Source organism: Trachypithecus francoisi, unplaced genomic scaffold, assembly GCF_009764315.1.
Source record: "Trachypithecus francoisi isolate TF-2019V2 unplaced genomic scaffold, Tfra_2.0 Lachesis_group5, whole genome shotgun sequence".
NCBI lineage: Eukaryota > Metazoa > Chordata > Mammalia > Primates > Cercopithecidae > Trachypithecus > Trachypithecus francoisi.
The window spans coordinates 134,682,468-134,706,975 of NW_022681470.1; the positions used below are offsets into that span (position 1 = coordinate 134,682,468).

Consider the following 24,508-nt stretch of genomic DNA (forward strand, 5'->3'; position numbering starts at 1 on the left):
ATGTGCTTCTTGGCCATTTGCGTATCTTTGCATATCTACACAGGTTCTTTGCTATTTTATTTTATATATTTTGAGAGAGGGTCTTGCTCTGTCGTCCAGGCTGCAGTGCAGTGGTATGAATATAGCTCACCATAACCTCAACTTCCTGGGTTCAAGCAATTCTCACCTCAGCCTCCCAAGTAGCTGCGACCTGCGTGTGCCACCACCACGCCCAGGTAATTTTTTGATTTTTTTTTTTCTTTTTTTGTAGAGATGGGTTCTTCCTTTGTTATCCAGATTGGTCTTGAACTCCTGGGTGCAAGCTATCCTCCTGCCTCAGCCTCCCAAAGTGCTGGGATTACAAGCGTGAGCCACCACAACTCGCCTTTGCCCATTTTAAAATCAAATTGTCTTTCTGCTGATAGCAGGAATTTTTCGTGTATATTGAATACTAGACACTTGGCAGATATATGATGTGTAAATATTTTCTCCTGTTCTGTGGGTTATCTTTTCATTCCCTTCATAGTGCTCTTTAATGCACAAAATTTTTTTTTTTTTTTTGGGGGGACGGAGTCTAGCTCTGTTGCCCAGGCTGGAGTGCAGTGGCGCGATCTCGGCTCACTGCAAGCTCCGCCTCCCGGGTTCACACCCTTCTCCTGCCTCAGCCTCCCGAGTAGCTGGGACTACAGGCACCCGCCACCACGCCCGGCTAATTTTTTGTATTTTAGTAGAGACAGGGTTTCACTGTGGTCTCGATCTCCTGACCTCGTGATCCGCCCTCCTCGGCCTCCCAAAGTGCTGGGATTACAGGCGTGAGCCACCGTGCCCGGCCTAATGCACAAAATTTTTTTTTTTTTTTTTTTGAGACGGAGTCTCGCTCTGTCGCCCAGGCTGGAATACAGTGGCCGGATCTCAGCTCACTGCAAGCTCCGCCTCCCGGGTTCACGCCATTCTCCTGCCTCAGCCTCCCGAGTAGCTGGGACTACAGGCGCCCACCACCTCGCCCGGCTAGTTTTTTGTATTTTTTAGTAGAGATGGGGTTTCACCGGGTTAGCCAGGATGGTCTCGATCTCCTGACCTCGTGATCCGCCCGTCTCAGCCTTCCAAAGTGCTGGGATTACAGGCTTGAGCCACCGCGCCCGGCCTGCACAAAATTTTTAATTTTGAGGCTTGGCGAGGTGGCTCATGCCTATAATCCCAGCACTTTGGGACACCGAGTTGGGTGGATCACAAAGTCCGGAATTTGAGACCAGCCTGGCCAGCATGGTGAAACCCCATCTCTACTAAAAATACAAAAAATCAGCCAGGCATGGTGACACCTGCCTGTACTCCCAGCTACTTGGGAGGCTGAGGCAGGAGAATTACTTGAACCCAGAAGGCAGGGGTTGCAGTGAGCAGAGATCACGCCACTGCACTCCAGCCTGGGTGACAGAGTAATACTCCATCTCAATAAAATAAAGTAAAAATAAAATAAAATAAAATTAAATTAAATTAAAAAGTGAGTTTCTGGGAAAAAAAAATTTAATTTTGATGAAGCCTAATTTGTCTATTTTTTATTTTCTAAATTGTGCTTTTGATGACATATCAATAAAACCATTGCGATTCAGTCCAACAGGCTGTGAAAATAGAAAAAAAAGGAAAAGAAAAAAACGGCCGGGCGCGGTGGCTCAAGCCTGTAATCCTAGCACTTTGGGAGGCCGAGACGGGCGGATTGTGAGGTCAGGAGATCGAGACCATCCTGGCTAACACGGTGAAACCCCGTCTCTACTAAAAAATACAAAAAAACTAGCCGGGCGAGGTGGCGGTGCCTGTAGTCCCAGCTACCTGGGAGGCTGAGGCAGGAGAATGGCGTGAACCCAGGAGGCGGGGCTTGCAGTGAGCTGAGATCCAGCCACAGCACTCCAGCCTGGGTGACAGAGCGACACTCCGTCTCAAAAAAAAAAAAAAGAAAAAAGAAAAAAACATTGTCATATCCAAGGTCATGAAGATTTCACTCTTCCAGCACTTCGGGAGGCCAAGGTGGGAGATTACTTGAGCCTAGGAATTTGAGACCAGCCTGGGTAACATACACCCCATCTCTACAAAAAAAAAATTTTTTTGGCTGGGCACAGGGGCTCACGCCTGTAATTCCAACACTTTGGGAGGCCAAGATGGGTGGATCACCTGAGGTCAGGAGTTCGAGACCAGCCTGGTCAACATGGTGAAACCCTGTCTCTACTAAAAATATAAAAATTAGCCAGGCGTGGTGGTGTGCGACTGTAGTCCCAGTTACTTGGGAGGCTGAGGCAGGAGAGTTGCTTGAACCTGGGAGATAGAAGCTGCAGTGAGCTGAGATCGTGCCACTACACTCCAGCCTGGGCAACAGAGCAAGACTGCCTCTCAAAAAAAAAGAAACAAAACAAAAAATTAGTCTGGCATGGTGGCATGCACCTGTAATCCCAGCTACTCAGGAGGCTGAGGCAGCAGAATTGCTTGAACTCAGGAGGGAGGCAGAGGTTGCACTGAGCTGAGATTGCGTCGCTGCACTCTAGCCTGGGTAACGGAAGGAGACTTGGTCTCTAAAAAAAAAAAAAAAAAAAAAAAAAAAAGGCTGGGTGCAGTGACTCAGGCCTGTAATCAATCCCAGCACTTTGGGAGGCCAAGGCGGGCTGATCACCTGAGGTCAGGGGTTCGAGACCAGCCTGACCAACATGGCAAAACCCCATCTCTACCAAAAATACAAAAATATAAAACTTAGCCAGGCGTGGTGGCACATGTCTGTACAGCTACTTGGGAGGCTGAGGCAGAAGAATCGCTTGAACCCAGGAAGTGGAGGTTGCAGTCAGCCGGGATCGCGCCACTGCACTCTAGACTGGGCGACAAGAACGTGACTCTGTCTCAAAAAAAAAAAAAATTATTAGCTTGGCATGGTAGCATGTACCTGTAGTACCAGCTACTCAGGAAAGGCTATGGTGGGAGGATCACTTGAACCCAGGAGTTCAAGGCTACAGTGAGCTATGATTCCATCACTGCATTCAAGCCTGGGCAAAAGAGCAAGATCCTGTCTCAAAATATGCCTCTAGGCCGGGCACGGTGGCTTACGCCTGTAATCCCAGCACTTCAAGAGGCCCAGGCAGGCGGATCACCGGAGGTTGGAAGTTCGAGACCAGCCTGACCAACATGGAGAAACCACATCTCTAGTAAAAATACAAAATTAGCCAGGCATGGGGGCACCTGTAATCCCAGCTACTCAGGAGGCTGAGGCAGGAGAATCGCTTGAACCCGGGAGGCGGAAGTTGCGGTGAGCCGAGATTGCGTCACTGCACTCCAGCCTGGGCAACAAGAGCTAAACTCCATCTCAAAAAAAAAAAAAAAAAGCTGGGCTCGGTGGCTCATGCCTGTAATCTCAGTACTTTGCGAGGCCGAGGCAGGCAGATCACCTGAGGTTCAAAGTTTGAGAGCTGCCTAACAAACATGTAGAAACCCCCGTCTCTACTAAAACTACAAAATTAGCCGGGCGTGGTGGCGGGCGCCTGTAGTCCCAGCTACTCAGGAAGCTGAGGCAGGAGAATGGCTTGAACGCGGGAGGTGGAGGTTGTGGTGAGCTGAGATCACACCACTGCACTCCAGCCTGGGCAATAAGAGCAAAACTCCGTCTAAAAAAAAAAAAAAAATGGCCGGGCGCGGTGGCTCAAGCCTGTAATCCCAGCACTTTGGGAGGCCGAGGCGGGTGGATCACGAGGTCAGGAAATCAAGACCATCCTGGTTAACACGGTGAAACCCCGTCTCTACTAACTATACAAAAAAGTAGCCGGGCGTGGTGGCGGGCGCCTGTAGTCCCAGCTACTCGGGAGGCTGAGCCAGGAGAATGGCGTAAACCCGGGAGGTGGAGCTTGTAGTGAGCTGAGATCGCACCACTGCGCTCCAGCCTGGGCGACAGAGCGAGAGACTGTCTCAAAAAAAAAAAAAAAAAAAAAAACCTCTATGTTGTATTCCAATAATTTAATAATGTTAGCTTGTATTATTTAGGCCCGTAGTTCATTTTGAGTTAATTTTTTTGTTTTGTTTTGTGTGGCCCAGACTGGAGCGCAGTGGCGCGATCTCGGCTCACTACAAGCTCCGCCTCCAGGGTTCACGCCATTCTCCTGCCTCAGCCTCCAGAGTAGCTGGGACTACAGGCGCCCGCCACCACGCCCGGCTAATTTTTTGTATATTTAGTAGAGATGGGGTTTCACTTTGTTAGCCAGGATGGTCTCAATCTCCTGACCTTGTGGTGATCCACCCGCCTCGGCCTCCCAAAGTGCTGGGATTACAGGCGTGAGTCACCGCGCCTGGCCCTTTTTTTTTTTTTTTTTTTTGAGATGGAATCTCACTCTGTCGCCCAGGCTGGAGTGCAGTGAGGCAATCTTGGCTCACTGCAACCTCCACCTCCCGGGTTCAAGTGATTCTCCCACCTACTCTCCTGAGTAGCTGGGATTACAGGATACTGTGCCACCATGCCTGGATACTTTTTGTGTTTTCAGTAGAGAGGGGGTTTCATCATGTTGGCCAGGCTGGTCTTGAACTCCTGATATCAAGTGATCCTCCTGCCTCGGCCTCCCAAAGTGCTGGGATTAGAGGCATGAGCCACTGCACCTGGCCAAGTTAATTTTCATATACATGTAAGGTAAGGGTCCAACTTCACTCTACTCCATGTGGTTTATCCAGTTGTCTCAACGGTATTTGTTGAAGAGATTTTTCTTCCCCCATTGAATGGTCTTGACACCCTTGTCAAAAGTTAGTTGACCATATAACTATGCGGTTTACTTCTGCACTGTCAGCTCTGTTCTATTATTCTACATATCTATCCTTATGTCATTGTGCTTTGAAGTATGATTTAAAATCAGCCAGCGGCTCATGCCTGTAATCCCAACAGTTTGGGAGGCTGAGGTGGGCAGATCACATAAGACCAGGAGTTGGAGACCAGCCTGGCCAATATGGTGAAACTCCATCTCTACTAAAAATATAAAACTTAGCTGGACAGGCCAGGAGTGGTAGCTCACGCCTGTCATCCCATCACTTTGGGAGGGCGAGGTGGGTGGATCACTTGAGGTCAGGAGTTCGAGACCAGCCTGGCCAACATGGTGAAAGCTGTCGCTACGAAAAATACAAAAAATTAGCTGGGCATGGTGGTGTGTGCCTGTAATCCCAGCTACTCTGGAGGCTGAAGCAGGAGAATCGCTTGGACTCAGGAGGGAGGCAGAGATTGCAGTGAGCCGAGATCGCGCCATTGCACTCCAGCCTGGGCAACAAGAGTGAAACTCTGTCTCCAAAAAAAAAAAATTAGCTGGACATGGTGACGCACACCTGTAATCCCAGCTACTTGGGTAAGGCTGAGATGGGAGGATCGTTTGAGCCCAGGAGGCGGAGATTGCAGTGAGCTGAGATCATGCCACCTGCAATCCATCCAGCCTGGGCAACAAAGTGACCACACTCTGCCTCAAAAATTAAAATAAAATAATAAATAACCTGAAGTCTGCCAGGCACAGTGGCTCACGCCAGTAATCCCAGCACTTTGGGAGACCAAGGCAGGTGGATCACCTGAGCTCAGGAGTTGGGGACCAGCCTGGGCAACATGGTGAAACCTCCTCTCTACCGAAAATACCAAAAATTAGCCGGGCATGGTGGCAGGCGCCTGAAGTTCCACTTAGTGGAGACACTGAAATTAGAGGATCACCTGAGCCTGGGAGGTGGAGGTTGCAGTGAACTGAGATCATGCCACGGTACTCTAGGCTGAGTGACAGAGACTGTGCTCAAGAAAAATAAATAGGCTGGGCATGGCGGCTCATGCTTTTAATACCAGCATTTTGGGAGGCCAAAGCGGGTGGATCATGAGATCAGAAGTTCAAGACCTGCCTGGCCAAGATGGTGAAACCCCGTCTCTACTAAAAATACAAAAAAAATTAGCTGGGCGTGGTGGCAGGTGCCTGTAATCCCAACTATTCAGGAGGCCGAGGCAGAGAATTGCTTGAACCTTGGAGGCAGAAGTTCCAGTGAGCTGAGATCATGCCACTGCACTTTAGCCTGGGTGACACAGCCAGACTCCATCTCAAAATAAAATAAAATAAATAGATGAATAAATACAAGGCTGGGTGCAGTTGCTCACACCTGTAATCCCAACACTTTGGGAAGCTGAGGCGGGTAGATCCCCTGAGGTCAGGAGTTCGAGACCAGCCTGGCCAACATCCAATATGGCGAAACCCTATCTCTACTAAAAATACAAAAATCAGCCAGGTGTGGTGGTGCAAGCGTGTAATCCTGGCTACTTGGGAGGCTGAGGCAGAACAATCACTTGAACCGGGGAGGCAGAGGTTGTAGTGAGCCGAGATCCCGTCACTGCATTCCAGCCTGGGCGACAGAGTGAGACTCCATCTCAATAACAATAATAATAAAATAAAAACATGAATAAATAAATAAGGAAGTGTGATTCCTCCGAGTTTGTTCCTCTTTTTCAAGATTGTTTTATTGTTTTGGTTATTCTGTGTCCCCCCCCCTTTTTTTTTTTTTTGAGACAGAGTCTAACTTTGTTGCCCAAGCTGGAGTGCAGTGGCGTGATCTTGGCTTACTGCAAGCTTCACCTCCCGGGTTCACGCCATTCTCCTTCCTCAGCCTCCTGAGTAGCGGGGACTACAGGCGCCCGCCACCATGCCCAACTAATTTTTTGTATTTTTAGTAGAGATGGGGTTTCACCGTGTTAGTCAGGATGGTCTCGATCTCCTGGCCTCGTGATCCACCCACCTTGGCGTCCCAAAGTGCTTGGATTACAGGCGTGAGCCACTGCTCCCGGCCTTTTTTTTTTTTTTTTGAGACAGTTTTTTGCTCTGTCAACAGTGTGGAGTGCGATGGAGCGAGCTCAGCTCACTGCAACCTCCACCTCCCAGGTTCAAGCGATTCCCCTGCCTCAGACCCCCCGAGTAGTTGCGATTACAGGCAGGTGCCACCACACCCAGCTAATTTTTGTTATTTTCAGTAGAGACGGGGTTTCGCCATGTTGGCCAGGCTGGTCTCGAACACCTGACCTCAGGTGATCCGCCCACCGCGGCCTCCCAAAGTGCTGGGAAGGCATGAGCCACCGCACCCAGCCCCAGCCCTTGAGTTTTTATATGAATTTTAGGGTCAGCTTGTCAAACCCAGCTGGTATTCTGACAGAGATATCAGACAGGAAATCTACAGATCAACTGAGGTAATTTTTTTTTTTTTTTTTTGAGACGGAATCACGCTCTGTCACCAGGCTGGAGTTCAGTGGGACGATCTCGGCTCGCTGCAACCTCGACTTCTCAGGTTCAAGCGATTCTCCTGCCTCAGCCTCCTGAGTAGCTGGGACTACAGGCGTGTGCCACTGTGCCCAGCTAATTTTTGTATTTTTTCTTTTTCTTTTTTTTTTTTTTGAGACGGAGTCTCACTCTGTCGCCCAGGCTGGAGCGCAGTGGCCGGATCTCAGCTCACTGCAAGCTCCGCCTCCCGGGTTCACGCCATTCTCCTGCCTCAGCCTCCTGAGTAGCTGGGACTACAGGCGCCCGCCACCTCGCCCGGCTAGTTTTTTATATTTATTTTTAGTAGAGACGGGGTTTCACCGTGTTAGCCAGGATGGTCTCGATCTCCTGACCTCGTGATCCGCCCGTCTTGGCCTCCCAAAGTGCTAGGATTACAGGCTTGAGCCACCGCGCCCGGCCAATTTTTGTATTTTTAATAGAGACGACGCTTCGCCATGTTGGCCAGGATGGTCTCGATCTCTTGACCCTGTGATCCACCCGCCTCAGCCTCCCAAAGTCCTGAGACTACAGATGTGAGCCACCGTGCCCAGCCTTGGACCTCTTTTGTTCCTTTTTATTTTTTTTGAGACGGAGTCTCGCTCTGTCGCCCAGGCTGGAGCGCAGTAGCCGGATCTCAGCTCACTGCAAGCTCCGCCTCCCAGGTTCATGCCATTCTCCTGCCTCAGCCTCCTGAGTAGCTGGGACTACAGGCGCCCGCCACCTCACCCGGCTAGTTTTTTATATTTATTTTTAGTAGAGACGGGGTTTCACCGGGTTAGCCAGGATGGTCTCGATCTCCTGACCTGGTGATCCGCCCGTCTCGGCCTCCCAAAGTGCTGGGATTACAGGCTTGAGCCACCGCGCCCGGCCAATTTTTGTATTTTTAATAGAGACGATGCTTCGCCATGTTGGCCAGGATGGTCTCGATCTCTTGACCCTGTGATCCACCCGCCTCAGCCTCCCAAAGTCCTGGGACTACAGATGTGAGCCACCGTGCCCAGCCTTGGACCTCTTTTGTTCCTTTTTTTTTTTTTTTTTGAGACGGAGTCTTGCTCTTTTGCCTAGGCTGGAGTGCAGTGGCTGGATCTCAGCTCACTGCAAGCTCCGCCTCCCGGGTGTACGCCATTCTCCTGCCTCAGCCTCCCGACTAGCTGGGACTACAGGTGCCCGCCACCTTGCCCGGCTAGTGTTTTGTATTTTTTAGTAGACACGGGTTTCACCGTGTTAGCCAGGATGGTCTTGATCTCCTGACCTCATGATCCGCCCGTCTCGGCCTCCCAAAGTGCTGGGATTACAGGCTTGAGCCACCGCGCCCGGCCTGTTACTAAGTATTTTTTATGTTTGATGCTATTGTAAAATGAAGTTTTAACATTTATTTACTTTTTGTTTGTTTGAGACAGAATCTTGCTCTGTTGCCAGGCTGGATGGAGTGCAATGGTGCGATCTCGGCTCACTGCAACCTCCACCTCCTGGGTTCAAACGATACTCCTGCCTCAGCCTCCCAAGTAGCTGGGAATACAGGCGTGCGCCACCACGCCCACCTAGTTTTTGTATTTTTAGTAGAGACAGGGTTTCACCATGTTGGCCAGATGGTCTCGATCTCTTCACCTCGTGATTCGCCCACCTCAGCCTCCCAAAGTGCTGGGATTACCGGGGGTAAGCCACCGCGCCCAGACTAAAACTTTTTTTTTTTTTTTTCAGACAGAGTCTTGCTCCGCAGCCCAGGATGGAGTGCAATGCTGGCCTAATCTTGGCTCAGGGCAACCCGTGCCTCCTGGGTCCTCGTTAAGCAATTTTTCTGCCTTAGCCTCCCGAGTAGCTGGGATTACAGGCACACACCACCATGCCCAGCTAACTTTTGTATTTTTAGTAGAGATGAGGTTTCACCATGTTGGCTGGGCTGGTCTTGAACTCTTGACCTCGTGATCCACCCACCTAGGCCTCCCAAAATGGTAGGATTACAGGTGTGAACCACCATAAAATTTTGAGACACAGTCTTCTTCTGTCGCCCAGGCTAGAGTGCAGTGGTGTGATCTTGGCTCACTGTAACCTCCGCCTCCTGGGTTCAAGCGATTCTCCTGCCTGGCGCACGCTCCCACACCCAGCTAATTTTTGTATTTTTAGTAGTCACAGGGTTTCACCTTGTTGGCCAGGCTGGTCTTGAACTGCTGATCCCAAGTGATCCGCCTGCCTCTGCTTCCCAAAGTGCTGGGATTACAGGTGTGAGCCATTGTGCCCAGCCTATTTAAAAAATGTTTAATTAAAAATTTTTTTTGTACTCAGGAGCCTGCCTGATAATTTTTTTTCATTGTTGTTGAGACAAAGTCTAGCTCTTGTCGCCCAGGCTGGAGTGCAATGGCACGATCTCGGCTCACTGCAACCTCTGCTTCCCAGGTACAAGTGATTCTCCTGCCTCAGCCTCCCGAGTAGCTGGGATTACAGGTGCCCGCCACCATGCCCAGCTAATTTTTGTATTTTCAGTAGAGACAGAGTTTTACCATGTTGGTCAGGCTGGTCTCGAACTCCTGACCGCAGGCAATCTGTTTGCCTCAGCCTCCCAAAATGCCGGGATAACAGGCGTGAGCCACTGAATCTGATCAAGAATGTTTTTCATTTCATTTTTGGGTTGTTCGTTGCCAGTGTACAGAAATACAAGTAAAAGGTTTTTGTGTGTTGATCATGGACCCTAATTTTGTGGAATATATTAGCTCTAATAAGTTTGTTCCTCTCTGTGTGTGTGTGTGTGTTCTTCAGGATTTCCTATCTATAAAATCACATCATCTGTGAATCTAGTTTTACTTCTTTGATGACTGTCTTCCAGTACAATGCTGGCATTGTTGTAACACTTTTCTTTTATTCTTCTTTTTTTTTTTTTTGAGACAGGGTCTTGCTCTGTTGCCCAGACTGGAGAGCAGTGGCACAGCCATAGCTCACTGCAGTGTCAATCTCCTAGGCTGAAGCGATCCTCCCATCTCGGCCTCCTGAGTAGCTGGGACTACAGGCATGCACCATCATGCTCTGCTAATTTTTCTATATTTTGTAGAGACAGGGTTTCTCCATGTTGCCCAGGCTGGTCTCAAACTCCTGGGCATAAGAGAAACTCCTCCCAAGGTGATGGGATTACAGGTGTGAGCCATGGCACCCAGTCTTTTTTTTTTTTTTTTTTTTGAGACAGAGTCCTGCTATGTCTCCCAGGCTGGAGTGCAGTGGCACGATCTCGGCTCGCTGCAACCCCCACCTCCTGGGTTCAAACGATTCTCCTGCCTCAGCCTCCCAAGTAGCAGGGATTGCAGGCACACACCACCATAGCGGGCTAATTTTTTGGTACTTTTAGCAGAGATGTGGTTTCGCCATGTTGGCCAGGCTGGTCTCAAACTCCTGACCTCAAGTAATCCACCTGCCTCGGCCTCCAGAAGTACTGGAATTACAGGTGTGAGCCACCGCGCCAGGTCCCAGCCTCTTTTTAAAGCATATTTACATCCCCAGTAATCTTCCTCTTGACTGAATTCCATTATGTTGATGTGGAAGACCATTTATTCCTGCAAATACTATATTTCCAGCCAACTCATTCAAGCTGGATTATTTCAATAAAGAACAGAGTGTACATAACATCTCCTTTTGGGGTCTAAGTCTATGAGTCACAGGTCAGCGAGTTGGGTATTTGTGTCTGCAATGCCTAGGCATTGTGGGTGCACAGATCACCATGTTTTCACTTAATAGCCCACCCACAGTTCAACGCTACCCACTCAAGACGACAACTGAACCTGCCCTGTGGGAAATGCCTGGGGATTTCAGCTTCTCAGATGCTTACAAAGACTTCGGAACATTTCTCTAAATAGGTGTGAAGAGGCAGAGTTCAAAAATGCATGCAAGTTTCCCATATTTGCTGGCAGAAAATTATCTCTGAAATAACTGCTAAATACTTCTTGTCCTCTTTAGAGATTACCCACATGGGCCAGTGACTAACTTTAGAGAAATGAAATGTGGAAATCTGAGAATTTTCTACTACAATGGTCCCCAAAAGGAAAACTGTAGCCTCCCTAGAGAGACATAAGTTCCTAATTCCTCCTCAGAGGAGGACAATGAGAATGACAATACTGATTACCCCAAATGAATTAAGACCGCAACAATTCTCTGCAGGGTTTGAAATATACTGTCAGCTGGGTATGGTGGCTCACGCCTGTAATCCCAGCACTTTAGGAGGCTGGGGCTGAGACGGGCGGATTACCTGAGGCCGGAATTTCGAGACCAGCCTGACTAACATGGAGAAACCCTGTCTCTACTAAAAACACGAAATTAGCCAGGCGTGGTGGCACATGCCTGTAATCCCAGCTATTCGGGAGGCTGAGGCAGGAGGATCACTTGAAGCCGGGAGGCGGAGGTTGCGGTGAGCCGAGATCACACCATTGCACTCCAGCCTGGGCAAAAAGAGCGAAATTCTATCTAAAAAAAAAAAAAAAAAAACTGGCAAGCGTAATACTATATACATATCTTTATTTTAATTTTTTGAGATAGGGTCTCACTCTATTGCCCAGGCTGGAATGCGGCAGTGTGATCTTGGCTGACTGTAGCCTGGACCTCTCAGGTTCAGGTGATCCTCCTACCTCAGCCTTCCAAGTAGCTGGGACTACAGGCATGCGCCACCATAGCTGGCTAATGTTTTGTATTTTTGCAGAGATGAGGTTTCACCATGTTGCCCATGATGGTCTCAACCTTCTGGGCTCTAGTGATCCCCCTCCTCAGCCTCCTAAAGAGTTAAGATTATAGGCATGAGCCACCATGTCTGGCCTACATGTGTTTATACATTTGTCAAAACCCATAGAATACACAACACAGAGTGAACCCTAATGTAAAGTACAGGCATTAGTTAATCATGTATTGATATTGGAGGGATACTGGCTCATCAGCTGTAACAAATGTAGCACACTGATGTTAATGTTGATATTGGGGAAAATGGGGTGGAGAGTACTACTAAGGGCATATATGGGAACTGTACTTTCCACTCAATTTTTTTTTTTTTTTTTGAGATGGAGTTTCACTCTTGTTGCCCAGGCCGGAGTGTAATGGCGTGATCTTGGCTCACTGCAACCTCCGCCTCCTGGATTCAAGCGATTCTCCTGCCTCAGCCTTCTGAGTAGCTGGGAGTACAGACGTGTGCCACCATGCCTGGCTAATTTTTTGTATTTTTAGTACAGACGGGGTTTCACCATGTTGGGTAGGCTGGTCTCGAACTCCTGACTTCAGGTGATCCACCCACCTCAGCCTCCCAAAGTGCTGGGATTACAGGCATGAGCCACGGTGCCTGGCTTCAATTTTTTTTTTTTTTTTTTGAGATGGAGTCTCGCTCTGTTGCCCAGGCTGGAGTACAGTGGCACAATCTTGGCTCACTGCAACCTCCTTCTTCTCCCGAGTTCAAGTGATTCTCCTGCCTCAGCCTCCCAAGTAGCTGGGATTACAGGTGAGCGCCGCCACACCCAGCTAACTTTTTGTATTTTTAGTAGAGACAGGGTTTTGCCATGTTGCCCAGGGTGGTCTCAAACTCCTGACCTCAGGTGATCCACCTGGCTCAGCTTCCCAAAGTATTGGGATGACAGGCATGAGCCACTGCACCTGGTCTCAATTTTTATGTAAACCTAAAACTGCTAACAAAGTAGTCTATCAATTTTTTTTTTTTTTGAGACGGAGTCTCGCTCTGTCGCCCAGGCTGGAGTGCAGTGGCCGGATCTTGGCTCACTGCAAGCTCCACCTCCCGGGTTAACACCATTCTCCTGCCTCAGCCTCCCCAGTAGCTGGGACTACAGGCGCCGCCACCTCGCCCGGCTAGTTTTTTTGTTTTTGTTTTTTTTTTTTTTTGAGACGGAGTCTTGCTCTTTTGCCCGGGCTGGAGTGCAGTGGCCGGATCTCAGCTCGCTGCAAGCTCCGCCTCCCGGGTTTTACGCCATTCTCCTGCCTCAGCCTCCGGAGTAGCTGGGACTACAGGCGCCCGCCACCTCGCCCGGCTAGTTTTTTGTATTTTTAATAGAGACGGGGTTTCACCGTGTTAGCCAGGATGGTCTCGATCTCCTGACCTCGTGATCCGCCCGTCTCGGCCTCCCAAAGTGCTGGGATTACAGGCTTGAGCCACCGCGCCCGGCCGTTTTTTTGTATTTTTTAGTAGAGACGGGGTTTCACCGGGTTAGCCAGCATGGTCTCGATCCCCTGACCTCGTGATCCGCCCGTCTTGGCCTCCCAAAGTGCTGGGATTACAGGCTTGAGCCACTGCGCCCAGCCTAATTTTTTAAAAATTATAGCAGAGTAGCTTCTGTATCATTACAGAAACGATACGTGTAGGCTGGGCACAGTGGCTCATGCCTGCAATCCCAGCATTTTGGGAATTTGAGGCGGGAGGATCTCTTGAGCCCAGGAGTTCAAGCCAGCCTGGGCAATACGGTGAAACCCCGTCACAACAAAAAATGCAAAAGTTAGCCCAGTGTGGTGGCATGCACCTACGTATGGTTCCAGTTACACAGGAGGCTGAGGCAAGAGGATTGCTTGAGTCCAGGAGGTCAAGGCTGCAGTGATCGTGCCATTGCACTCCAGCCTGGGTGACAGAGAGACCCTGTCTTAAACAAACAAATAAAAAAGATGCATGTAAAGAAATTTCTGCTTCTCTAGGCTTGAGAGTCTAGAACTAGGATCAGCAAACTATGGCCGACAAGACAAATCTCAGCCATTGTTTTTGAACAGCCTTCCAGTGAGGAATGGTTTTTATATTTTTTAAAAGGTTGACAAAAGTCAAAATAATGATATTTTGTGACTCATGAAATTTATATGAAATTCTTATTTTAGTATCCATAACGTCTTATTGCTTGTCATGCCATATGTTTACATATTATCTATGGTTGTTTTTGTGCCACAATGGTAGAGTTACAAAAATTAACAGTGTAACTGGAGTTCGAGACCATGCTGGGCAACTTAATGAGAACCTCATCTCTACTAAAAACAATGAAAGAAAAAAAAAACAGCAGGGCACGGTGGATCACGTCTGTAATTCCAGCACTTTGGGAGGCCGAGGCAGGCAGATCACGAGGTCAGGAGTTCAAGACCAGCCTGGCCAACATAGTGAAACCCTGACTCTACTAAAAATATAAAAATTAGCTGGGTGTGGTGGCACACACCTATAGTCCCAACTACTCCGGAGCCTGAGGCAGGAGAATCACCTGAACCCAGGAGGCAGAGGTTGAAGTGACCCGAAACCCATGCCACTGCACTCCAGCCTGGGTGACAGAGTGAAACTCTATCTCAAAACAAAAACAAACAAACAGAAAAAGCCTAGCATGGTAGCATGTGCCTACAGTCCCAGCAACTTGGGAGGCTGAGGCAAGAGGATGGCTTGAGCCTAGGAGGTTGAGGCTGCAGTAAGCCCTGATGGTACCACTACAACTGCAGCCTGGGCGAAAGAATGAGACCCTGACTAAAAGAAAAAAAAAAAAGGCCAGGCACTGTGGGGCTCATATCTGTAATCCCAGCACTTTGGGAACCAGAGGCGGGCAGATCACCTGAGGTCAGGAGTTCAAGAGCAGCCTGGGCAACATGGTGAAACCCCGTTTCTAATAAAAATACAAATTAGCTGGGTGTGGTGGTACATGCCTGTGATCCCAGCTTCTTCGGAGACCAGGGCATGAAAAGTACTTGAATCTGGGAGGCAGAAGTTGCGGTGAGCTGAGATCATACCACTGCACTCCAGCCTGGGCAATGCAGCAAGACTCTGTCTCAAAAAAAAAAAAAAATTGGCCATGTTATAGAGATTATATGTCCTCCTAAGCCTAAAATGTTGAGTTTTTGGCTCTTTCCAGAAAAAGTTTGTTAACCCCTGGGCTAGGGGAAAAAATGAAAGCAATCTTTGCAGAGTCAGGAATATCTAGGTTCTCAACTCTGTGTAAATAAATGTGTGACCCTGGGTGAGTCACTTAACCTTCTATAACTATAATTTCTAGAATGTAACTTTTTGGGCAAGTTCCCACTGGAAAGTAGGCATTGATTCAGACACAAATCCTCCAGCCCTTTTTTTTTTTTTTTTTGGAGACGGAATCTTGCTCTGTCTCCCAGGCTGCAGTGCAGTGGTGCAATCTCTGCTCACTGCAACCTCCACCTCCCAAGTTCAAGCGATTCTTCTACTTCAACCTCCCACGTAGCTGGGATTACAGGCATGCACCACCATACCTGGCTAATTTTTGTATTTTTAGTAGAGATGGGGTTTCACCATGTTGGCAAGACTGGTCTCAAACTTCTGACCTCAGGTGATCCACTCACCTTGGCCTCCCAAAGTGCTGCAATTACAGGTGTGAGTCACAGAGCCCAGTCTCTCTCGCTCTCTCTTTTTTTTTTTTTTTTTTTTTTTTGAGATGGGGTTTCACTCCATTGCCCAGGCTGGAGTACAGAGACTCAATTGTGGCTCACTGCAACCTCTGCCTCCCAGGCTCTGATGATCCCCCCACCTCAGCTTTCCAAGTAGCTGGGATGACAGGTGTGCGCTACCATACCCAGCTAATTTCTTTTGTATTTTCTGTAGAGGTGGCATTTCGCCATGTTGGCCAGACTGGTCTTAAAGGATTCAAGTGATCCACCCTCCTCAGCCTCCCAAAGTGCTGGTTTTACAAGTGTGAGTCACCACACCCGACCTTTCTGATGTTTTCCTTTTTTTTTTTTGAGATGGAGTCTCGCTCTGTCACCCAGGCTGGAGTGCAGTGGCCGGATCTCAGCTCACTGCAAGCTCCGCCTCCCGGGTTCCCGCCATTCTCCTCCTCAGCCTCCCGAGTAGCTGGGCCTACAGGCGCCGCCACCTTGCCGGTTAGTTTTTTTGATTTTTTAGTAGAGACGGGGTTTCACTGTGTTAGCCAGGATGGTCTCGATCTCCTGACCTCGTGATCCGCCGTCTCAGTCTCCCAAGTGCTGGATTACAGGCTTGAGCCACCGCGCCCGGCCTCTGATGTTTTCTTTCTTTTTTTTTTTTTTGAGACAGAGTCTTGCTCTGTCGCCCAGGCTGGAGTGCAGTGGCCAGATCTCAGCTTACTGCAAGCTCCGCCTCCTGGGTTTACGCCATTCTCCTGCTTCAGCCTCCCAAGTAGCTGGGACTATAGGTGCCCGCCACCTCGCCTGGCTAGTTTTTTTGTATTCTTTAGTAGAGACGGGGTTTCACCATGATAGCCAGGATGGTCTTGATCTCCTGACCTCGTGATCCGCTCGTCTTGGCCTCCCAAAGTGCTAGGACTACAGGCTTGAGCCACCGCGCCTGGCCTGATGTTTTCAAAGCTGACCATGCTATATAAATTTATCCTTGTTTTTTTTTTTAACAGTCTATTGATCTTTTATTTATTTTTTTATTATTTATTTATTTATTTATTTATTTTTTTGAGACGGAGTCTCGCTCTGTCGCCCAGGCTGGAGTGCAGTGGCCGGATCTCATCTCACTGCAAGCTCCACCTCCCAGGTTTACGCCATTCTCCTGCCTCAGCCTCCCGAGTAGCTGGGACTACAGGTGCCCGCCACCTCGCCGGGGTAGTTTTTTGTATTTTTTAGTAGAGACGGGGTTTCACCGGGTTAGCCAGGATGGTCTCGATCTCCTGACCTCGTGATCCGCCCGTCTTGGCCTCCCAAAGTGCTGGGATTACAGGCTTGAGCCACTGCGCCCGGCCTTTATTTTTATTTTTTGAGATGGTATCTCATTCTGTTGCCCAGGCTGGAGTACAGTGGCGTGATCTTGGCTCACTGCAACTTTTGCCTCCCAGGTTCAAGTGATTCTCCTGCCTCAGCCTTCTGAGTAGCTGGGATTACATGTGCCTACCACCATGCCCACCTAATTTTTGTATCTTTAGTAGAGACGAGGTTTCTTTTTTTTTTTTTTTTTTTTGAGACGGAGTCTCACTCTGTCGCCCAGGCTGGAGTGCAGTGGCTGGACCTCAACTCACTGCAAGCTCCACCTCCCGGGTTTACGCCATTCTCCTGCCTCAGCCTCCCGAGTAGCTGGGACTACAGGCGCCTGCCACCTCGCCCGGCTAGTTTTTGTATTTTTTTAGTAGAGACGGGGTTTCACCCTGTTAGCCAGGATGGTCTCGATCTCCTGACCTCGTGATCCGCCCGTCTCGGCCTCCCAAAGTGCTGGGATTACAGGCTTGAGCCACCGCACCCGGCCAAGAGACGAGGTTTCACCGTGTTGGCCAGACTGGTCTTGAACTCCTGACCTCAACTGATCCGCCCACCTCGGCCTCCCAAAGTGCTGGGATTACAGGCATGAGCCACCGCGCCCAGCCTATTTTTGTTTTTTCACATCTATTAGGCCATGAATTAATAAGGAATAGGTTTGAACAGCTCAGGTTCATTTCCATTGGTTGTCACAAAGCATGCATCTCTGGGTGGTGCAGGCTAATGCTTCCAACGAACCTGGGCACCTTTTTCTTTGGCTTCGTTCTTTTTCTGATCATTTTCCTTCAGGTCTTTCAGGAAGCTATCTCAGCTCTTAGAGTGATTAATGTGCTCAATAAGTACATAAATTCTCTTGGCAAGAATTTGGCCGTTAACTTGTTCGTTTAGAAGAATCCCAACAGCATGCTGGGGAACACTGTAGACTCTTCCGGTTTTGCCATTATAACACTTGTGGGGCATTCCTTTGTGAACAGTACCCATTCCCTTGATGTCTACAACATTACTTTTCTTACAGATTTGCATGTATGTGGCCAAAGGAACAACTCCATGTTTTCTTTTTCCTTTGTTTTTTTAGTTTAGTTTAGTTTTTTTTTTTTTTTTTTTTTTTTTTTAGACAGAGTCTTGCTGTGTCTCCCAGGCTGGAGTGCAGTGGCTCAATCTCGGCTCACTTAACCTCCACCTCCCGGGTTCAAGCGATTCTTGTGCCTTAGCCTCCTGAGTAGCTGGGACAACAAGTGTGCACCACCACGGTTGGCTAATTTTTTTTTTTTTTTTTTTTTTTTGTGGGGACGGGGTTTCAGCATGTTGGCCAGGCTAGTCTCGAAATTCCTGACCTCAAATGATCCACCTGCCTCAACCTCCCAAAGTGCTGGGATTACAGGCATGAGCCACCATGTTATCTGAGATAGACGTATCTATCTTAGATAACATACTGTATGTGATCTTGACGTCATCTCCAATAAGGCAGATCTCAAAGTATTCACGTGAAATGACATCCAGCCAGACACAGTGGCATGCACCTGTAGTCCCAGCTATTTGGTATGCTGAGGTGGACTGGGAGGATTGCTTGAGTCTAGGAGATCTGGGCTATATGTATTAAATTTAAAAAGCTGGCTGGGTGCAGTAGTTCATGCCTGTAATGAACACTTTGGGAGGCCGAGATGGGCAGATCATTAAGGCCAGGATTTTGAGACCAGTCTGGCCAACATGGCGAAACCCTGTCTCTAGTAAAAATATGAAAATCAGATAGCCGTGGTGGCGCATGTCTGTAGTCCCAGATACTTGGGAGGCTGGGGCACAAGAATCGCTTGAAGCTGGAAAGCAGAGGTTGCAGTGAGCTGAGATCGCACCACTGCACTCCAGCCTGGGTGACAGAGCAAGACCCTGTCTAAAAAAAAGAAAACAGCAAGAAGCAACAGATATAGGATGATCCCTTTTGTTTAAATAACACAACTATTTCTATACATTGATATATATTGATGCATAGAATAAAAATCTAAGCTGGGCAGGCAGCTATAGTTCCAGCAACTCAGGAGGCTGAGGTAGGATTGCTTGGGCCCAGGAGTTCAAGGCTGTAGTCAGATATGATTGTGTCTGTGAATAGCCACTGCATTCTAGCTTGGGCAACATAGCGAAACCTTATTGTTATAAAAAACAAAAAAAAAACAAAAATTTTTAAAAAAATAGCCAAGTGTGGTGGGGCATAGGTGTAGTCCTATGTACTCTGGAGGCTGAGGCAGGAGAATCGCTTGAGTAGAGGAGGATGAGGCTACAGTAACCTATGATCATGCCACTGCACTCCAGCATGGGCGACAGGGTGAGATCTTGTCTTTATAACTTAATAAATAAATAAATAGCCGGGCACCATGGCTCAAGCCTGTAATCCCAGCACTTTGGGAGGCCGAGGTGGGCAGATTACTTGAGGCCAGGAGTTCAAGACCAGCCTGGCCAACACTGCGAAACCCTGTCTCTAATAAAAATACAAAACAGGCCAGGCGTGGTGGCTCAAGCCTGTAATCCCAGCACTTTGGGAGGCCGAGATGGGCGGATCACGAGGTCAGGAGATCGAGACCATCCTGGCTAACACGGTGAAACCCCGTCTCTACTAAAAAATACAAAAATCTAGCTGGGCGAGGTGGTGGGCGCCTGTAGTCCCAGCTACTCCGGAGGCTGAGGCAGGAGAATGGCGGGAACCCGGGAGGCGGAGCTTGCAGTGAGCTGAGATCCGGCCACTGCACTCCAGCCCCGGCGACAGAGCGAAACTCCGTCTCAAAAAAACAAACAAACAAACAAACAAAAAACAATTAGTCTGGTGTGGTGACACATGCCACTAATTCCTGCTACTCAGGAGGCTGAGGCATGAGAATCTCTTGAACCTGGGAGGTGGAGGTTGCAGTGAGCCGAGATCACGCCATTGCACTCCAGCCCAGGTGACAGAGTGAGACTGTTTTATAAATAAATAAATAACATGTGAACCATGAAGTAACAAGACTATTTTTATTAAAGTGACTCAACCAGATAAACATTTTCTGAGTTTGAACTATCTTCGAGGAGTAAGGCAAAGCACCACAGAAGACAAAAAGAATGAGACATTGTTCTCCCAAACGATTTCTGGAGACAGCTTTTGGAACTGCCTTTACAGCCTGAATATTTTCTCCAGGTTGGATTTAATTTGTAGCAATGGCCAAAAGCCATCTAGTTAGATCTAGTTATCAACCTGGATATATGGTTTTGTCTAAAGTTAAGTGTGACTCTACAGTAAAGTGACAGGTTTTATTATGTGATTTGCAAACCAGCAGTTCCAAATTACTTCCAAAAACATTTACTGTCAACGACAACGATAATTTTTTTTTTTTTTTTTTGAGATGGAGCCTCGCTCTGTCCCCCAGGCTGGAATGCAGTGGCTCGATCTCAGCTCACTGCAAGCTCCACCTCCCAGTTTATGTCATTCTCTCGCCTCAGCCTCCCGAGTAGCTGGGACTACAGGCGCCCGCCATCTCGCCCGGCTAATTTTTTGTATTTTTTTTAGTAGAGACAGGGTTTCACCGTGTTAGCCAGGATGGTCTCGATCTCCTGACCTCGTGATCCGCCCGTCTCGGCCTCCCAAAGTGCTGGGATTACAGGCTTGAGCCACCGCGCCCGGCCAATCTTGTCTTAAAAAATAAATAAATAAATAAGGCCGGGCACGGTGGCTCACGCCTGTAATCTCGGCACTTTGGGAGGCTGAGGCAGGTGGATCACGAGGTCAGGAGATCGAGACCATCCTGGTTAACATGGTGAAACCCCATCTCTACTAAAAAATACAAAAAATTAGCCGGGCGTGGTGGCGGGCGTCTGTAGTCCCAGCTTCTTGGGAGGCTGAGGCAGAATGGTGTGAACCCAGGAATCAGAGCTTGCAGTGAGCCGAGACTGCGCCACAGCACTCCAGCCTGTGCGACAGAGCAAGACTCCGTCTAAAAAAAAAAAAAAAAAATATATATATATATATATATATGGAAGGAGAACTGGTTATGTTTCCAGGTTTGAAAATTTCACAGTATTATTTTAAGCTGCAAGAGACATATGCCTAACTTCCTCCTTTTAGGAATCTCAAAACTACTCCACGTTTACTAAGCTCTTCCGTGGCCAGGTGGGGTGCTTTGGAAGCCCCCAAAGAGGTCATGTGATGTTTTTTCCTCTTGGACTCACACATGTAGAGTAGGCACATACGTCCTTGGAGCTGACTTGGGGTTGAGTCTTCTTTTTTTTCGAGATAGAGTCTTGCTCTGTCACCCAGGCTAGAGTACAGTGGCACAATCTCGGCTCACTGCAACCTCCGCCTCTTGGGTTGATGTGATTCTCCTCCCTTAGTCTCTCAAGTAGCTGGGATTACAGGCATGCGCCACCACACCGGGCTTTTTTTTTTTTTTTTTTGAGACGGAGCTGGAGCGCAGGGGCACCATCTCGGCTAACTGCAAGCTCCGCCTCCCGGGTTTATGCCATTCTCCTGCCTCAGCCTCCCGAGTAGCTGGGACTACAGGCACCCACCACCACGCCCGGCTAATTTTTTGTATTTTTAGTAGAGGCGGGGTTTCACCGTGTTAGACAGGATGGTCTGGATCTCCTGACCTCCTGATCTGCCCGCCTCGGCCTCCCAAAGTGCTGGGATTACAGGCGTGAGCCATAGCGCCCGGCCCACATGGGGCTAATTTTTGTATTTTTAGTAGAGGCGAGGTTTCACTGTGTTGGCTAGGATTATCTTGAACCCCTGGCCTCAAGCCAGCTGCCTGCCTCTGCCTCCCAAAGTGCTGGGATTACAGGCGTGAGCCACCGCGCCGGGTCTGACTTGGGGTTTAGTCTTAAGGATGGGAAGGAGCTGGGCGCAGTGGCTCACGCCTGTAATACTAGCACTTTGGAGGCCGAGGCAGGAGGATCGCTTGAGTCCAGGAGACAGAGACCAGCCTGGCCAACATCATGAGATCCCATCTCCACAAAAATAGTTAACTGGGTGTGGTGGTGCACACCTGTAGTCCCAGTTACCTGGGAGGCTGAAGCAAGAGGATCGCTTGAGGCCAGCAGTGAGCTATGATTGCACCACTGAACTCCAGCCTGGGGGACAGAGCAAGACTATGTCTTTTTTTTTTTTTTTTTAAAGGTGCGTTGGAAGAAGGTCAGCAGGGGGACATAAGAAGAGAAATTAAAAAAAAAAAAAAAGGTGGGTTGGAAGAAGGTTAGCAAGGGGACATAAGAGCAGAAAGGTGCTACCTCCCTGGCCAGGGGCAGCCAAGGAGGATCGGCCTCGGCCTTGCTCGCAACCTCCTCACCTCCTTTCCTCCACTTCACCCCAGCCCCAGCGCCCCCACTGCAGCTCTCTCGCCTCAGCCTCCTCACCTGGGGTCCTCCCTTACGGCTCTCTCCTCGTCTCCTCCATCAGTCTTTGGGGTCCCTCCTCACTATCCTCCCTCCCTGTGAGGGTCTGTCTTCAGACCTTTCTTAGTATTTTCGATGTCTCTCTCAGCCTTCAGATCTTTCCCCGCACGCCCAGCCTGCAGTCCGCGCGTTTCCCCCAGCCCGCTCCGTCACTCTGTAGGGTCTCCCCCTCAGTCCGCGGCATCCCCCACTCACCCCGCAGCCACCGTCTCTTCAGAGCTCGTTCGCGCCGGGCGCGGGGGCGGGGCGCGCACATCGGGCGGCGGCGGCGCGGGGCCGCGCGCGCAGCGTGCGCGGTGACGTCAGTGCGCTGGCGGCGGCGGCGGCGGCGGCGGCGGCTGGGCTGTTTGTTCTGCTCTCCCGCAGCCGAGGAGCCGAAGCAGTGGCGGCGGCAGCGGCGGCGGCGGCTGCCGGCGGTGCCCGCGGGCGAGCGCGGCCTGTGACCTCGGCGGAGCGGCGGGCGGGCCCCGGCGCCGCGCAGGCAGCTCGGGGAGGGGGCGGCGGCGGCGGGCGGACAGCCGGCGGGGGCGGCGTGCGGCCTAGCGTCTCAGGTGAGGACCGGTGCCCTTCGGGGCGGCGGACGGCGCGGGGCAGCCGGGGGGACTCGCGGCGCGGCCCGCGTAACCTGCACTGCGTAATGGGTCCGGTGCGCCGCCACCTACGCCATCCGCGCGGCGCGGGGGCGGGGAGGCCGGGGCTACGCGGGCTCGGGCCTGTGGGCCTCCCGCGCTGCTCGCGCCGGGCCGGGGCTGGCTGCGCCGTTGGTGTCGGGGCGGCGGGGTCGTTTGCGGCTGCCCTGCCGTTGGTGCCGTCGGATCTGGGCTCGGGCTGGCCGGCGGGGCGCGGGCGGGGGACGCGGGCGCCGCGGCGGGGCGGGCGGCCGGGGCGGGCGGGGGGCGGGCCGAGGCGCCCGGCACTTCCTGCCGCCGCCATTTTGTCAAGTGAGGAGGAGGAGGAGGAGGAGGAGGAAGCGGCTGCCGCGGGGTCCGCGGCGCGCCCGGGCCGAGTAAGTCCGGGCCTGGCGCGGGGACCGCGAGCGCCGCCGTCCCGGTCTGCGGTCTTCTGGGCGGGCTCGGCCCCGGCGTTCACGTGGGCCTGGCCCGGCGTGCTCTGCCTCTGGCACCCAGGTCCTTCTGCCTGGGTCGGGGCAGCGCGCCCCCGCCCCCATCTCCTAACCTTCCTGGCGGTCCCCGGAGCCCTGCGGAGAAAGGGGCAGGTCCCCTCCAGAGGGAGGTGGCTGCCGCTGCACGCCGGTCTGAGACCAGGCCTCCGAGGGCGGGAGCGGTGTCTTGGGGGCGAGCTTGGCCCGCTTGATGCACCCACTCCCAGCCTGGCAGCCCCTTGCTGGGCGCTTTGTTTTCGCCGGCATCCTTACAACGGCGTGTTTTATTTGCAGTGTTGTGTGTGGTGGTGGTGGTGGTGGTGGTTTGGGGTGGGGACGTGGGGGAGTTGTGATTCAGCGAAATAAAATGATCCCCCTCCTCCCAAACGGAAATAGCATGGCTTCACCCGGCTGAGATGCCCCCAAGGCTTGGCCTTCCTTGAAGATGGGAAACCCCACTTTGGTGTAGTGGACGGTGTAAATACTTTGGTTCAGGCCGGTGCATGAGTCATGTGCTTCTGCTGGGTGGCTGACCTCCCTTTTACTCAAGACTACACTTTGTTTTTTAAGATTTGTATTTGCTTGTTTACTTGTTTACGGTTTGTGCAGTCTGGTGGGGTGTCTGGTCTTGGTCATTGGGCTCATTTCTCTGCGTGTGTGTTGGATGCTAGTGACCTCTTGGAATGTATGCTTCACGAGAATTGGAATGTCTGCTTACCTTCGACAGGGCTCTACCAGTCCGTGGTCCCAAAAACCAAGTCGCAGTTTTACCTCTAAGCCAGTGGCTCTTTGGGGCTGTAACAATGGTCCGGAGTTTTTTATGAATGGAGCTGTCAAGTTCCCTACAAATTCCTTGAAATTTGTAGTCTTTTAGAAGTTGTAAAGAAAGCGATACTCAAAAGGATTTATGAATGTGTTTTTAATTTCAAGAAAGATTTTGATGGTACAATCTGTTTTATGACCTTGTCTGTGTGTGTGTGTGTGTGTGTGTGTATATATATATATATTTTTTTTTTTTTTTTTTTGAGATGAGTCTCACTCTGTCGCCCAGGCTGTAGTGCAGTGG

At 50.2% G+C, this 24,508-nt stretch overlaps 1 protein-coding gene across 1 annotated transcript in view; it reads left to right on the plus strand.

Annotated features, from left to right (window-relative positions):
• Nucleotides 1-23,246: 23,246 nt before the first annotated feature.
• BRD4 (bromodomain containing 4) overlaps nucleotides 23,247-24,508 on the plus strand; it is a 101,868-nt gene continuing 100,606 nt past the window's right edge. Inside the window, 1 exon segment of the mRNA XM_033198027.1 lies at nucleotides 23,247-23,346. The gene's annotated coding sequence lies outside the window, so the exon portion shown is untranslated.